Here is a 12,551-nt window from a genome sequence, read left to right as displayed (position 1 = left end):
AGTGACGGGGAAAGATCTGCCCACGTCATCGAACGTTTAAAATTTAACCACCTAGTGATATAATTGAAGCCAAAATCAAAGTTTAATGTTATAATTGGAGCAATTAAAAATACAGTGATATAAATAATAAAACACCTGAAGTTCAGTGGTATCTTATATAATTTACCCTAGTGTTTAATGTAAAAATGTCGAAGCATGCCGTAAAAATGTCGTTAGTTCGTAAAAATGAGTCCCAGTTCTTCCCACCTCGTTATAAATGTCCTACGGTTGTCCACTCCAACAATGATGGCAGCTGTTTCCATGGCTACTTCACTAACGTTCGCATTACTTCCTTCCCAAGGTTACTTTCACTTCGCCATTGTTTAACAGCTTGTTTCTATCACCATTTTAGTATTTTTTTTTCTCTGTTCATTAACTTGGAACTTCATATTTATTTATGTTGGTGTGCTTCTAAATCCAGAGCTTCGAGGACTCACTCGTAGCTTGCCAAGTACAAAACCACAGATTTTGCTTCTCCAGTTATTTTGTTTCTTACTGAATTCCCTCTCATCTGTTCTTTTGTTCTGCGAATTTTGACTCGAAAATATGGAAATTGGAGACCGGACTGTAGTGTACTAAAGCTGTTCGGTGAAATGTTTCAACATGTTAAGAGTTCTTTGACTTTTTTACAAAGACGCAATTTTTCTGTTACAGAGATGCTTTGTGAGAAAGGGTGCTTCAAATTTGATAACAGCCAAGTTTGAGCTGAAGCCGCCTCCATATCCGCTGGTAAAAAGTCTTGTTTTATGTAAGTTATTATTGATCTTTTTTCTTGCATGCTCAAAATGGAACCTTTTAAGACTAGCTGCTAGTATTATTGGGCATAATTGGTAAGCAAAAGAGACCCCGTTGCTATGCTTGTTGCTGGAGCCATGATTTGTTACTCTGTTTACACAAATCTGCAACTTTTGTTTGTGTTCTTTGTCATATTCGGTTATGAAGTGATGAAAAGATATAAACAGATCGACATGGATGGAAGGGGTTTGTGGGGCGTTCCCCCTGAAATTTTTAAATAAGTTCATTTCTATAACATAAAATCCTGCATTCGTCTATGTAAAATTCTGTTATCTGTTAATATCTCAAGAATGCTTTGGAACCCCATATGAGCCAAGCTACCCCCGGAGTATCATTGGGGAAAACACCATAAAACCTATGTGGAGAACCTAAACAAGCAAATCACAGGAACAGAGCTAGAAGGGTTGTCCTTGGAAGACATTGTGGTTGTTTCATACAACAAGGGTGATAAACTTCCCTCCTTTAACAATGCTGCCCAGCTATGTCATACACATCAATGAGTCCGAGCTTGCATATCGTATCGGCCTTTTAAATTTCATGATCCATATTTGCAGGCTTGGAACCATGACTTCTTCTGGGAATCAATGAAACCAGGTGGTGGGGGAAAACCATCTGGAGAACTTTTTGATCTGATTGAGAAAGATTTTGGCTCTTTTGATCAATTTGTTGAACAGTTCAAGTCTGCTGCAGCTACTCAGTTTGGTTCTGGTTAGGCATGGCTTACATGTCTGTGACCACTTGCATTGCATCTTTTCTTATCTCTTGTTAATTTTCTTACTGTCGTAACCGGTTTTCGTCCGGGCACGAAATATTAAATTTTGGTGGGGAAATTAATGTTAATAAATAATTTTGAAAATAATTTGTGAGTCGCCATCGACCTTTTGGATCAGGTAGGTCGAATACCTAAAAATATTTTTTTAAAAGAGTTTTAAGAAAACATCAATTAAAAAAATGAACTGATCTGCGTTTTATAACCAAAAATTTGTTCTTTTTAATAATAAAAAGGGGTTCGTGGTCGGTTACGTTTAGGGAAGGATTAGCACCCCTACAACGCCCAAAATTGGTACTTTTTAATTATAAATTGTCTCTAGTATTAAAAATTTAAAAATTCAAAAATATATTTAATTTATAATTCTATTATTTCAAAATTATATAAAAAATATTTTTTATTTAAAAATATCCGAAAAGAACTTCTAGGTACCTTAAGACAGCTCTTTTTCTTTGATATTGATAAATATTAATTTAAAATAATTTTAAAATATGTTTAATTTTAAAATATAAAAATAAACATCCAGTTGTATTAAGACTGTCCTTTAATGATATTAAAAATAAATATTTTAAAAGTTAATATTTATTATATATTTATGAATATAAAAAATATTTAACAATATAATAAAAGATAATTCTATTAAAACAATATATTTAAAAACAATAAATAAATTAAAACATATAAAATAAATGACTAAATTGCAGTAAAAATTACGCACAGGTCCCCTTAAACGACGCCGTTTAAGAGAGGGTATAAATACCCTAGGTTGGCTGGCCCTTCGGGCCAACATCTCATTTCTCCTTTCTTTCTTCTCTCTCTCAAACTGAGAGAGATTTCTCTCTCGCCTCTCTCTAGGTTTCCCTCACCGGAGGGAAACCGGCAGCCATAGGCCACCGTACTCCGCCGCCGGCCTCCGCCGCCGGCCACCGTAACGTGGTCGAATTCACCAAAACACCCCCAAATTGTAGATCTAAATACCCTAAGACCGATTCCGGTCTTTGTTTTCTCTAAAAGACTCCTAATCGGAGTAATCTAAACAAACCGAAGGGTTCTAACCTTCTTAAAAACGGCGGTTTGGCAACGTTTGGCTTCCGAGGGCCACAAAGGCTTCAAGGTAAGTCTTCTTCTTCTCTTTTCCTTTGGTTTACTGCTGTGGTTGTAGACTGGGATCGTTGGTATAGCTTTTTTTTTCCTTCTCTGTTTTTTTTTTTGTTCTGTCTCTCCTGCGGTCTCTGTTTTTGTCCTTTTTCTTTCGCAGGTGGGTGGTGGCTTTTATAGCCACCACCGGTGTTCGTCTCGGACCGGTCCGAAGAGCGGGGCCTCGGTGAGTCACCGGACTACCAGTGGTGACTCACCCCGTAGCCTTGCATGGACGGCTGACGTTGATCTTCTGGAAGCATCATTCGGGACGTGGCAGCGGCGGAGGCGGTGAGGGCTTCTGGAAGCAGCAGCGGCGGCGGTGGACGTGTCCCTAGGGTATAGATACCCTAGGGTTTCCTCTGGCAAATGATGGACCGTTGGATCAAACCAGATCCAACGGTTGAGATTGAAGATGGCGGCTGGCGGCTGGCTGGATTAGGGTTAGGGAACCCTAACTGGAAACCCAAATATTTAGGGTTTCCGGTTGGATTTGGACCGGTTTCAGTTGGTTTGTAACTGAGCCGGTTTAATTGTAACTGGTTGTATTTAATATATTAATAATAAAAAATAATAATAATATTAATAATAATATTAATATGATAATAATAATATAGAATAATAATAATAATAATAATAATAATAATAATAATAAGAATAATAATATAATAATATGATAAAATTTAGTATCTTCAGCTGCCCCTCTTTGCTCATTCTTGTGTTAACAAGAATAGGGCAAGATAAAAGATAAAAATTTTATCCATTTGACTTTACTTTGATCATGATGGAGATATTGATAATTTTTCTTTTTCTCCAATAAGTTCTTCTTATTATGAACTCTTGCTGGGGATGATGATGACCTCCTTTCTGTGATAGAGTCATTCAAAAGTTGAATAAACTCTTGATGAGTTCTTCTCATTATGAACTTTCTCTTCTTTTTCAGATGATATCAAACAAGGTTGAACAAGCTCTTCTCATTATGAACTTCTTCTTCCTTCTTCAGATGAGTTCTTCTCATTCATGAACTTTCTTTGGCCAATTGATCCATCAAATGAATGAATTTAAACAAAAAAAGTTGAACAAGTTCTTCTCATTATGAACTTCTTCCTTCTTCAGATGAGTTCTTCTCATTATGAACTTCTCTGGAAATGTTGATCCATCAAGTGATGAATTCAAGCAAAAGGTTGAACAAGTTCTTCTCATTATGAACTTCTTCTTCCTTCTTCAGATGACGAGTTCTTCTCATTATGAACTTTCTCTGGAAATGTTGATCCATCAAGTGATGAATTCAAGCAAAAAGTTGAACAAGTTCTTCTCATTATGAACTTCTTCTTCCTTCTTCAGATGAGTTCTTCTCATTATGAACTTTCTCTGGAAAAGATGATCCACCAAATGATGAATTCAAGCAAAAGGTTGAACAAGTTCTTCTCATTATGAACTTCTTCCTTCTTCAGATGACGAGTTCTTCTCATTATGAACTTTCTCTGGAAATGTTGATCCATCAAGTGATGAATTCAAGCAAAAAGTTGAACAAGTTCTTCTCATTATGAACTTCTTCTTCCTTCTTCAGATGAGTTCTTCTCATTATGAACTTTCTCTGGTAATGATGATCCATCAAATGATGAATTTGAATCTTTGCTAAAATCTTTGAAATTCCTGTTAAAAATTCAACAAGAATAAAATGAATGAAAATGCACCTATTTTTGTAAACACTTAAAATATGATGCATGAATGTTAAGTTATTTGATTTCAAATTGGTGAACTGAGTATTTCTTCAATTGTAGAAACCCAATAAATCTTTCTTCTTCAAATCATAAAATCTATCCTTTTTGACAAATGTAGAGGTAGATATAATGTCACCAAAAATTTCTTGATAATAAAACTCAATTGTATAGGCTCTTGAAAAGCTTGCATTCAGGCAACATGTTGATTCTGATAACAGCTCATCGGATCAAATGATTAAGGCTGCTGATGCACTTTTTCGGATCAAATAACTCAAAGAACACTTTCAGAAGATGCTATTGGCAAATTCATCTTCCAAATTAAATGCTTGATTCTGTCCAATCAGATCAGATAACTCAAAGAACACTTCCAGAAGATACTATGTTCTTCTAAACCAGATCAGATAACTCAAAGAAACTTCCAGAAGATGCTATATTCTTCTAACCAGATCAGATAACTCAAAGAACACTTCCAGAAGATGCTATGTTCTTCTAACCAGATCAGATAACTCAAAGAACACTTCCAAAAGATGCTATGTTCTTCTAACCAGATCAGATAACTCAAAGAACACTTCCAGAAGATGCTATGTCTTCTAACCAGATCAGATAACTCAAAGAACACTTCCAGAAGATGCTATGTCTTCTAACCAGATCAGATAACTCAAAGAACACTTCCAGAAGATGCTATGTTCTTCTAACCAGATCAGATAACTCAAAGAACACTTCCAGAAGATGCTATGTTCTTCTAACCAGATCAGATAACTCAAAGAACACTTCCAGAAGATGCTATGTTCTGTCTAACCAGATCAGATAACTCAAAGAACCCTTCCAGAAGATGCTATGTTCTTCTAACCAGATCAGATAACTCAAAGAACACTTTCAGAAGATGCTATGTTCTTCTAACCAGATCAGATAACTCAAAGAACACTTTCAGAAGATGCTATGTTCTTCTAACCAGATCAGATAACTCAAAGAACACTTCCAGAAGATGCTATGTTCTTCTAACCAGATCAGATAACTCAAAGAACACTTCCAGAAGATGCTATGTTCTGTCTAACCAGATCAGATAACTCAAAGAACCCTTCCAGAAGATGCTATGTTCTTCTAACCAGATCAGATAACTCAAAGAACACTTTCAGAAGATGCTATGTTCTTCTAACCAGATCAGATAACTCAAAGAACACTTTCAGAAGATGCTATGTTCTTCTAACCAGATCAGATAACTCAAAGAACACTTCCAGAAGATGCTATGTTCTTCTAACCAGATCAGATAACTCAAAGAACACTTCCAGAAGATGCTATGTTCTTCTAACCAGATCAGATAACTCAAAGAACACTTTCAGAAGATGCTATTGAGCACATATAAAAGGTTGAATTGTTTATAAACATATTCAGGAAGTGCCGAATTGACAGAAAGGATCTGTAAGACTTTTGAAGCCTATGACAATGAGCCACCTTCGAGTGTCCAGAAGTATGTTCTTGATGAGTGCTGAAAATGGAATCTAGTATGGGTTGGAAGGAATAAAGTTACTCCACTTGAACCTGCTGAGGTGGAAATGCTTCTAAGTTTCCTAAAAAACCTATACAAGGATCTGTATAAACATGTTTCCCAGTGATATCAATGTGTTTCTTTTTGTTGGAATCAATGCTTCAAAGGTTGACTTTTATTGTCTTAGTATATTTTTTCAAACAGATGTGCAAGAACTGAATGGTGATCGGTTGGAACAATTGATGAGTAGATTTGGCGGATTCGACCTTGTTGTCGGTATTACCACTTGTAACAATCTTGATGTTCATGACTTTAAGCTAGTGATGATTTGCCTATTTTGTATTCCATGTATTTAAAAGTATTAACATAAAGTGATATTCAGAAATCTTTAATTTATTTCAAAATTATTTAATTCAATAGAAAAGAATAAATTGAATTTCCAAAATAAATTAAATCTCAAATAATTTGAACTTGAAATAGAAAATTGTATTCAAAGTTCTGGCAAACATAATAATAATAAAAATTCAAATGTCTCAACAAATTATGAGCATAAGTATTTCTAAATTAATCCAGTTGATACAACTTAGAGTAATGATGTAAGCCTTTGTCTGGAAGATCTCAATTGTCAAAATGCTTGTAGATGTGAAGCTTCTTCCAAACCATCAAAATCTTAAGAGAGTTCAATTGCCAGATGCCTAATATCAACCTACATTTGAGCCGCCTTTTCAGGTTTTCAACTCAAATCCTTCCTTTGGTTACAAGATGCCCTTTGCGGGTTTTCACCTTGACCCCTTTTTTTTCTTTTTCTTTTTCTTCTTTTCCTTTCTTTTTTCTTTTCTTTTCTTTCTCTTCTTTTTCTTTTTTTTTTTTTTTTTTCTTTCTTTTTTTTTTCTTCAAGCATAATATTTCTTGACAGAATCTGAATTTATTGGATTTTTCAGAATTTTTCCATCCATTTCTGCCAAGATCAATGCTCCTCCGGAAAAGGCCTTTTTCACAATGTATGGCCCTTCCCAATTAGGCATCCATTTCCCACGGAAATCTTTATGTATAGGCAAGATCTTTTTTAGTACTAGATCATTCTCTTGGAATTCTCTTGGATGTACTTTTTTGTCATGAGACTTTATCATCCGTTTCTGATACATCTGTCCATGGCAAATAGCTTTCAATCTTTTCTCCTCAATAAGGTTCGATTGATCAAATCTAGCTTGGATCCATTCAGATTCATCCAATTTTATTTCTCTCAATATTCGAAGCGATGGAATCTCAACTTCAATTGGTAAGACTGCTTCCATTCCGTAGACTAAAGAAAACGGTGTTGCCCCAGTAGATGTTCGAACAGTAGTTCGGTATGCATATAGAGCAAAAGGTAACTTCTCGTGCCAATCTTTGTAGGTTTCAGTAGTCTTTGTAAAGATTCTCTTGATGTTTTTATTTGCTGCTTCAACTGCCCCATTCATCTTTGGACGATATGCTACTGAATTTGCATGTTTGATCTTAAACTGTGCACAAAGTTCGGTCATCAATTTTGTTGTTCAGGTTCAGAGCATTATCTGTAATGATCCTTTCTGGTAGACCATACCGGCAAACTATCTCTTTCTTTATGAACTTGCAGACTGTGGATCTCTTAATATTGGTATATGAAGCAGCTTCAACCCATTTAGTAAAATAATCAATTGCCACAAGGATGAAACAATGTCCATTCGATGCTTTTGGTGTGATTGCCCCAATGACATCTATTCCCCACATAGAAAATGGCCAGGGTGCTGTCATTACATGTAAAGGAGATGGGGGTACATGAATCTTGTCTGCATATATCTGGCATTTATGACATTTCCTTGCATAATCAATGCAATCTGTGTACATGGTAGCCCAATAGTACCCATATCTCATTATTTTTCTGGCCATGGAAAGACCATTTGCATGTGTTCCACATATTCCACTGTGTACTTCTTCAATGACGTTTCGAGCTTCGCTGGTATTTAAACATCTCAATAGCATTTGATCACTGCTTCTTCTATACATAATCTCTCCATCAAGAAAATATCCAGCAGCCATTCTTCTCAAGGTTCTTTTATCAATTTCTGATGCATTTGGTGGATAACTTTGATTTTTGATATATTGCAGAATATCATGATACCATGGTTTACCATCTACCTCTTCTTCCACACTATAACAATGTGCAGGAATTTCATATACTTGCATCTTGATTGGCATCATATCAACTTTCTTAGTTGCTTGAAACATTGCAGCTAATGTAGCCAAAGCGTCTGCCATTTGATTTTCTTCCCGAGGGAGATAATTGAATGTAACTTTCTCAAATTCTTTCACTAATTCGAGGGTAAAATTTCGGTATTCTAACAATTTAGGATCTTTTGTTTCCCATTCTCCTCGCAATTGATACACCACTAACAATGAATCTCCATATATCTTGAGAAATTTGATTTTTCTTTCTATAGCTGCTTTTAATCCCATGACACAAGCTTCATATTCCGCCATGTTATTGGTGCAAAAGAACTCCAGTCTACTTGTAAATGGATAATAAACATTATCAGGAGAAATTAACACTGCCCCGATTCCTCGTCCCAAAGCATTAGATGCTCCATCAAAATAAAGCTTCCAAGTTGCAAATTCATCATTTGTTCTGACTTCTTCATTCATGGATATGCACAACAAATCTTCATCTGGAAAATTGAAGTTCAAAGGCTGATAATCATTTGATACACGACTAGCCAGAAAATCAGCTATGACACTTCCTTTTATCGCTTTTTGGTTGACATAGATAATGTCAAACTCAGATAATAACATCTGCCATCTAGCCATTCTGCCTGTCAAAGCTGGTGATTCCATTAAGAACTTTAAAGGATCAAGTTTGGATATCAACCAAGTAGTATGGTATAACATATATTGTCTGAGTCTTCGAGTAGTCCACACCAAGGCACAACATAATTTTTGTATTGGTGGATACCGAACTTCACAATCAGTAAATTTCTTGCTCAGATAATAAATAGCTTTTTCTTTCCTTCCTGATTCATCATGCTGCCCTAGTACACATCCCATCGAATTTTCGAAGACCGTCAAATAGAGAATTAATGGTCTATCAGGCATTGGTGATACTAAAATTGGGGCATTGGATAAATATTTCTTAATAATATCCAAAGTTTCCTGACATTCTTCATTCCAGACTTCAGGGTTGTTCTTTCGAAGTAATTTGAACACTGGATCACATTTGTCAGTCAATTGAGAAATGAAACGAGATATATAATTTAATCTCCCCAAAAAGCCTCGAACTTCTTTTTTTGTGTTGGGTGGTGGAAGATCTTGAATTGCTTTGACTTTATCTGGATCAATCTCGATTCCTTTTTTGCTGACCACAAATCCCAAAAGTTTTCCGGAAATTACCCCAAAAGTGCATTTTGCGGGGTTAAGCTTTAATTGATATTTCTTCAATCTCTGAAAAAGCTTCCTCAGATTTTGAATATGTTCTTCTTCCGTTCTGGATTTGGCAATCATGTCATCTACATATACTTCAATCTCTTTGTGCATCATGTCATGAAACAAAGTTACCATGGCTCTTTGATATGTTGCCCCTGCATTTTTCAATCCAAATGGCATCACTTTATAACAGAATGTGCCCCACATGGTTATAAATGTTGTTTTTTCCATGTCTTCAGGATTCATTTTATCTGATTATATCCTGAAAAACCATCCATAAATGAAAACCATGCGTGTCCTGCAGTATTGTCCACCAATGTATCTATGTGGGGTAATGGAAAACTATCTTTCGGACTAGCTTTGTTGAGATCTCTGTAATCCACACACATTCGAACCTTCCCATTCTTCTTTGGTACGGGAACAATGTTGGCTACCCATTCTGGGTATTTAGATGCCTGTAGGAAACCTGCATTGATTGTTTCATCACTTCTTCTTTGATTTGCAACAACATTTCTGGCCTCATTCTTCTGAGCTTTTGTTGGACCGGTTTATATTCTGGATTGATTGGAAGCTTGTGTATCACTATATCTGTGCTCAAACCAGGCATATCTTGATAGGACCAGGCAAATATATCTTTGAACTCTTGAAGGAGATTTATCAATTCTTGTTTTATATGGACTGTCAGAGTGGTACCAATTTTCACCTCTTTTCTGTCTTCATCTGTTCCCAAATTCACAGTCTCAACCTTTTCTTTGTGGGGTAGAATTTGTTTGTCTTCTTTTTCTACCAATTTTAATAGTTCAGTAGGAATATCACATTCCAGTTCATCTTCACAACCATTGATTTCTTCCAGACATATAGGCTGCTCTAAATTTATCACTGGATTAAATTTAGGAATACACATGCTATTAACACTGTGACACCTGCAAATTTAAATCGGAACATTTCCGAAAGAATATAGTAAATTTATGAAATGTAAAAATGTAATAAAATGTAAAGAATGATTGCCATTTGAGAATTTTAAAGAAAATTTCTTATATTTAACATAATTTATTTTACAAGATAACAGAAAGTTTTCATATTTTTGAGCTAAACATAAAGATTAGTTCTGAATATTACTCTTGCATTAATATTAAAAACTATAGGAAGATCTTCAGTGGTCCAATTGGTGAGCTTTTCTTCAGGAAGGCATGGTCGAATCATATCCAAGTACTTGCCAGCCTTGTTGTCATTTGTGATCACGTTGATAAATAATCCATTCATAGCTTCTTCAACTATGTCTTGATCTTTCGTCAACTTTTCTTCTTTAAAGGCTTCAACAAGCTGCTGTTCCACATTAATTGTTCCCCCTGATCTGAATATGGTTTTCAACTGTGGGAAAGATATGTGTTTCCAAAGGATTTCTCCTCCTTTCAATTTTGCCTTTCTGTCTTCACATCTTCTTTTCATCTCTTTGTTCTTTTGCTGAAAATTGGGCTTAAACCCCAGCCCAAAACGGTCTTTTTTCATCTTTATACTGATGGGAAATGAAATCCCTTGAAGATTCTTTCCTATACCTCTCCCAGCTTTAGCTCCGATGCCTAAAGTTTGTTGTACCGTCATCTTGGTGCAATTGGACAATTTGGGATATGGAATTTTGCTTCCTTCTGCAATAAAGGTTGCATTTACAAATTCAAGAGCTCGAAAAGAGCATTCAAGAGCCTCATCATTGGTGTCGATATATGGAACATCGCTTGTTACAGACGCAATGATTTCTTCTTCAGCACTGACGCATATGAGTTGTCCATCAACAACAAATTTCAATTTCTGATGTAATGAAGAAGGAACGGCTCCTGCTGAATGAATCCATGGCCTCCCTAATAGACAATTATATGTAGGGTGTATGTCCATCACCACAAAGTCAATACTGTACACGACTGGTCCAATTAACAACGGTATTTCCATTTTCCCAAGCACTTCTTTTTGGGTACCATCAAAGGCTCGTACCACATTCTGATAATCTTCATGTGTGATTGATCCAGAGGCATTCTTTGAAGTGTAACTAGAGGCATCAAATTGAGGGCAGACCCATTGTCAATCAATACTCCTGGCAACACATGACCATGACAATGTGTCGTGATGTTTAAAGCTTTTACTGACCCCATTCCGCCTTCTGGTATTTCATCATCTGTGAAGGTTATGTAATTGTCGGCGGCTATATGTCCCACAATTCTGTCAAGTTTATTGAGGGATATATCTTCGGGGATAAATGTCTGATTGAGGATTTTCATCAAAGCATTCCTATGCGCTTCTGAATTCATCAAAAGATCAAGAATAGAAATTCTCGCCTGTTGTTTGTGTAGTTGTTCAACCACACTATACTCACTATGTTTCAAGAACTTCAAAAATTCTTGAGCTTGCTTTTCTGTCACAGGCTCATTGAATGCTGGAAGGGATTTATCTTCAAATACTTTCTGAGGTATTGCCACAGCTTTTCCTTTTGCTTTCACTTGTTCTGAAGCATTGGATGTTTCGGGAGAGTAACATCTCCCACTTCTTGTAAAGAAACCGACCTCGCTCACTGCTTCAGATGTCGATGTTGTACTCAGACTTTGTGTTTTCTCTTCTGTTTTATTTAGAGAATCAGATCCTCCTACCATTGAAACATTGGTAGTATAATTCCAAGGTACCCTACGGGTATCTTTATATGGAAATGGTAGAGGAGGGGTAATAACTACTTTTGGCCTTATTGGTGCCGGAATCAACGTGGATGATTTCACATTAATGATCACAGGATCGTTTATTCTTTGATTTGGTTTAGAATCCTCTGATGAACAAACATCATTTTCTTTTTTCCCGGGTTCTTCTTCAAAGAATTCTATTTCTCTATTGTTCATCAATTTTTGCACCAAGTTTCTAAACTCAGGACATAGTTGGATTTTATGTCCTTTCTCCTGATGATATTCACAACCGGCTAAAGAAAGCTGTTGGAATATCCAAACAAATGGAGATTTAATTTCAGAAATGTCAGTCTTTGCTTTCTTTTTGTTCTCTTCCTGAATTGCATTCACGTTTTTATCTCCATGATTTGGCAATGGATGACTTGATGCAGATGGTGTATTGAATTCCAACTTCCCAGTGTTGATCAAATTTTGAACCACCCTTTTAAATGCTAGACAGTTTTCAA

The 12,551-nt window shown here is 35.9% G+C and overlaps 2 long non-coding RNA genes across 3 annotated transcripts in view; both read left to right on the top strand.

Annotated features, from left to right (window-relative positions):
- Window positions 1–271: 271 nt before the first annotated feature.
- LOC120193682 lies at window positions 272–1,203 on the top strand. Its single transcript, XR_005522877.1, has 3 exons — window positions 272–340; window positions 734–768; window positions 1,124–1,203. It is a non-coding gene; the product is annotated as an uncharacterized LOC120193682 (long non-coding RNA).
- Window positions 1,204–1,388: 185 nt separating this feature from the next.
- LOC120193683 overlaps window positions 1,389–12,551 on the top strand; it is a 37,119-nt gene continuing 25,956 nt past the window's right edge. For both annotated transcript variants that reach the window (XR_005522879.1, XR_005522878.1), the window contains exon 1: window positions 1,389–1,560. This is a non-coding gene — a long non-coding RNA (uncharacterized LOC120193683). The remainder of the gene's footprint in view (window positions 1,561–12,551) is intronic.

The sequence above is a fragment of the Hibiscus syriacus genome, unplaced genomic scaffold (genome assembly GCF_006381635.1).
Source record: "Hibiscus syriacus cultivar Baekdansim isolate YM2019G1 unplaced genomic scaffold, ASM638163v2 tig00116996_pilon, whole genome shotgun sequence".
In the NCBI taxonomy this organism is placed as follows: domain Eukaryota; kingdom Viridiplantae; phylum Streptophyta; class Magnoliopsida; order Malvales; family Malvaceae; genus Hibiscus; species Hibiscus syriacus.
This window is presented reverse-complemented; position numbering and strand designations above follow the sequence as displayed.